This window comes from Capsicum annuum, unplaced genomic scaffold (genome assembly GCF_002878395.1).
Source record: "Capsicum annuum cultivar UCD-10X-F1 unplaced genomic scaffold, UCD10Xv1.1 ctg78179, whole genome shotgun sequence".
Classification (NCBI taxonomy): Eukaryota; Viridiplantae; Streptophyta; class Magnoliopsida; order Solanales; family Solanaceae; genus Capsicum; species Capsicum annuum.
The window spans coordinates 1-4,838 of record NW_025888645.1 but is presented as its reverse complement, the minus strand read 5'-3'; the positions used below and the strand labels follow the sequence as shown (position 1 = coordinate 4,838).

At 36.4% G+C, this 4,838-nt stretch overlaps 1 long non-coding RNA gene across 2 annotated transcripts; it reads left to right on the top strand.

Moving 5' to 3' along the window:
• The first annotated feature begins 393 nt into the window (after positions 1–393).
• Positions 394–2,344, top strand: LOC124894899. Of its 2 annotated transcripts, none has more exons than XR_007051418.1 (2): positions 394–725; positions 2,273–2,344. It is a non-coding gene; the product is annotated as an uncharacterized LOC124894899 (long non-coding RNA). The 2 variants fall into 2 exon arrangements; XR_007051419.1 differs by having other exon boundaries at positions 2,078–2,344.
• The last annotated feature ends 2,494 nt before the right edge of the window (positions 2,345–4,838 follow it).

Sequence of the window (4,838 nt, the reverse complement as noted above, 5' to 3'; positions counted from 1 at the left end):
AAAGTCTTAATTTTTTTTTAATCTTTTTAAAGACCCTCGAAGCAAAGCAAAAATATATTACAATTATTTAAATCAATTATTCATTGTTGTAGATTAAAATGATGGAAAAAAAATTATGAAATGTTTTGAAAAGATCCACTATTGCAAATTAAAATAGCAGGAAAAGAAATGGTGAAATATTTTGAGATGGAAATTGAGGGGTAGTAAAGTCATTTAATAAGTTAATATATGTATTAAAGATTTTGCATTACTAATACATAGAAAATGGGTGATATACATTAACTAAAAATTGTATCAAGCAAGTATTTATAATACACATTAATTAATACATACATTATTTTTGCCAATATACTCTACCACCCCTAAATCATTTCGCTGTTTTTGCAAAAATGAGCCGCACCTTTTCTATCCCTTCTCTCTTCTCTCATTCTAAGGTCAACCACCGGCGAATACCACGCTCCGGTGAGCCGCGTCGCCGGCAAGACTGCCGCCCCTCCTTTCTTCCTCTCTCCTTTCCCTCCCTAGCGCCACCAGCCGCCGCTGCACAACAGCCATGCAGTCGACGAGCAAACTAGTGCCGCCGCCACCGCCTCTCATCATCTCTTCTATCCGCTACCAGCACCGAAAGCCAGCCCAACGATCAGCCGGCAAGAAATGTATCCAGTCGTTTTTAATGGTTCTTGGAACGCTACCAAGGTTTCAAGAAATAAATGAGGCGTACCAAGGTTAGTTCTTTTTTCAAAGTTGTAATTGTTTATTTGTTTCTTAACTATCCTTTTAAGCCTTTAACAAATCGAAGTTGATTTATACGGAGTTTTCAACCTGCATTCAGTCAGTGTTTAGTTCATATCAGGGTTTTCTTGGAGTGAGTTTGTTTAATAACATATGTCTACTGCAAGCAACATGCTCGATTGAGTAACTTGAGAATCAAATACTTATTTTCCATCTAGACTCAGGCAAGATTTGAAACTTATGGCCAGCTACCCTATAGGGGATGTTTATAGAGAGCCAATATCCACGCGTACTACGACTTAGTTGCCTCCATGTTGAGCAAAAAAAATAGCATGGATTTTCCCCAAGCTTGCTGAAGAGGATTCAAGTTCAGGATTTCTAGAAACACGAGATGTTTATAATAAAGCGTGGATTAGAGAATTTTCTCTGTGAAGAGTATATTTGTAGGACGTATGGGTCATTCTATGAGTCTTTTTTTTTGGAGATAATGGGGTTATAATTCGCTTCTCAACAGGTGCGCTGCACAGTACTTTTAGAAGCATCCATAATGCACCAATGTCGCACTATAGTGCAAACCTAATAAAAGCAATAACTCAAACTTATTGTTTACCAAATAGGCAGTGGCGTGTGAGTCTTGACGGATGATGTCAGTGGTAGGGCAGACAGAAGCATACTTTGCAGTGAATGGTGATGCCATTGAAGCATCCCCAAGTTTCACAATTGGTGCCTGACCATCACCACCTCCCTCATTAAGCTCATCCATAAGTTTCTTTAGTTTCTGTCGCTGCATCTCTGCAGGTGTAAGATGGTGATTACCAGCTTGACTTCTGGTAGCTTTTCTTTTTGAAGGGCCTTCTCCATTTTCTGTAGCAAGTTTAAGTTTCTTCGACTTGGCAGGTTTTGCAAAATCATTGATAGATGATCCATCAGATGACTTTTCTCCTTTAGGGGGAGGCATTGCATTAAGTAGAGTTACTCCCACATGTGACTGAAAGAAGCAAATCCCTTGCAAGGGACAGTTAGTGGGGGGAAGGGGTGGATAGGGTGGAGAGCTCAGAGCATAGATACTATTTGCTCACACAAAATGCCAAATTAGTACAAAGAAACTAACGGCAATAAACTGATAAACTACACATGATCAAGCAAGGACTAATTATGTAAAACGAGGCAGCTCATCTATGCCAGATTACTCCTATTACTACATGGGCAGAGGACTTTGTCATTTTCCCAGATGTACTCATGTCAAACAAGTGTGACACTTATGGGTTCGTAGTTACATGCATAGTCAATGAACTTTATTTTAGTAAAATATTGTGTACATTAGTAATGTAAAAAAATAGCACAGATGCAAAAATGGAGAAAATACAACATTGTTGGCGTTTGAAGAGGTGCTAAAAGCTATGGAAATGACATCGTTGGTGCCTTTGCCTGGGAGGATATTTGATCTATTTGACAATAACTGTGTTGGAACGGTGGACATGAGAGAGATAATAGGTGGCTTCTCTAGACTCAAGTATTCACTCTTCATCTTTTCTTTCAGGTGGGCGTGCGTATCTCATGTGAATCGACATAAACTTTTAAAAATAAGATGTTATTATGGTGCAAAATGCAATTTGAAGGAGAGAAAAAAAAACTCAAAATCATGAAACTTGGTGATCTATGTTTAGATAAAGTTAGGCAGGAACACTCTGTAATTAAATGAATTTTAATGTTATGAGCTACAAACATATGACATAATTTTAGCTCATCAATGTGCATCTGTTTCAGTCATTAGCCTAAAAAGTACTAGTTTAGTTAATACATCTTAAACTTTTTGTTTTGTTTTGTAAAATTAATTAGATGTTAATATTGATACTTTTTTTTGCAATCAGATGTATGGATATATTTTTATCAATATGAGTTGTGATGAAATAGTTAGGATCCTTATATTATTTAATCGAAGATCTCGGATTCTACCCTACAAACAGAAAAAAATGCATTAGAAGTAAGTACTACCCCTATAAATGGCATTGTCCAAATAAACCTTGTGCTTAGGATAAAATGAGCTCATCTCCTAAAACCTAATTAGATGGCTTGGCCAAACAACAATTAGATCATTATTTAGCTATTGATAAGCATTTAATCATTCTCTATCAAGGTCTAGTTTATATATATTTTATCATAAATTTAAAAGCCTATAATAAACTGTCGGATTATCTATATTCTAATTTTATTATCCGCAATTTCCTCACGAATAAATTATTTTATTCAAATATATTGTTTAAAAACGATATAGTGTATTTTAATTTACTATCACCTGAAGCAGTTATTTAATAGAAAAAATAGCATAAATATACACATTAACTTAACATTACACAATTTGGGGGAGGGGGAGGGGCGGTCCCGGGCTTGGGCGGAGCCTGGGACGGGAAAGGGAGGGGCGGTTCTGGGCTCGGGCAGAGCCTGGGATGGGAGGGGAGTGGGACGGTCTCAGGCTCGGGCGGAGCCTGAGACGGGAGGGGGGGGGGGGGGGTTCGGGGCAGGGGCGGGGCGGGGGGGGGGGGGGGCCGGGGGGGGGAGGGGGGGGCGATCCCGAGCAAGGGCAGAGCCTGGGAGTGCTCGGGGGCGGGGATTTATGTGTAGGTAACTGAAAAGTGAACTTTAGTTTTGAATTTAGTTTAGTTTGGGAACTTGTGAAGTGAATTAGTGACTTGAAATATTTAAGTGTAGGTACTTGAAAGGTGAACTTTTGTTTTGAATTTAGTAAGGTAGTGACCTCGATTTGTTTAAGTGTAGGTACTTCAAATGTGAACTTGTGTTTTAAATTTAGTTTAGTTTGGTAATACCTGAAAGGTGAACTTTTGTTTTGAATTTAGTTTAGTTTGGTAACTTTTGTGAAGTGAATTACTGACTTGAAATGTTTAAGTGTAGGTACTTGAAAGACGAACTTTTGTTTTGAATTTAGTAAGGTAGTGACTTCGATTTGTTTAAGTGTAGGTACTTCAAATGTGAACTTGTATTTTGAATTTAGTTTAGTTTGGTAACTTGTGAAGTGAATTAGTGACTTAAAATGTTTTAAGTGTAGGTACTTGAAAGGTGAACTTTTGTTTTGAATTTAGTAAGGTACATGGTCACTTGAGAAGTGAATTAGTTACTTCGATTTGTTTAAGTGTAGGTAATTGAAATGTGAACTTGTGTTTTGAATTTAGTTTAGTTTAGTTATAACTTGTGCAGTGAATTAGTGACTTGAAATATTTAAGTGTAAGTACTTGAAAGGTGAAGTTTTTTTTGAATTTAGTACGGTACATAGTCACTTGAGAAGTGAATTAATGACTTGAAAATGTTTAAGTGTAGGTATTTGAAATGTGAATTTGTGCTTTGAATTTAGTAAAGTATGGTCACTTGAGAAGTGAATTAGTGACTTGAAAATGTTTAAGTGTAGGTACTTGAAATGTGAACTTTAGTTTTGAATTTAGTAAAATACATGGTCACTTGTGAAGTGAATTAGTTACTTGAAATGTTTAAATGTAGGTACTTGAAATGTGAACATTTGTTTTGAATTTAGTAAAGTACATGGTCACTTGAGAAGTGAATTAGCAACTTGAAAATGTTTAAGTGAAGGTACTTGAAATGTGAACTTTTGTTTTGAATTTAGTTTAGTTTGGTAACTTGTGAAGTGAATTAGTGACTTGGAAATGTTTAAGTGTAGGTACTTGAAATGTGAACTTTTGTTTTGAATTTAGTTTAGTTTGGTAACTTGTTATGTGAATTAGTGACTTGAAAATGTTTAAGTGTAGGTATTTGAAATGTGAACTTTTGTTTTGAATTTAATTTAGTTTGGTAACTTGTGAAGTGAATTAGCGACTTGAAGTGAAACAGAAAAGCGACCACATGTGGTCGATTTTTGTGGTCGCTTTTCTTGTTTTTTTAAGTAGTGGTAGTTACTTAAAAATATGGCTAAGTATTGTCACACCCCTATTTTTCACCGCATCCGACCCCACTAAGGAGTTGGTTTTAGAGAAAATGGGTTTTTCCAATTAAAGTAACGTTTTGAAAAGGGATTAATTATTTTACAGAGTCGCCACTTGGAATTGAGTTTGGGTGTTCCAAGTCACCTTATTGAATCC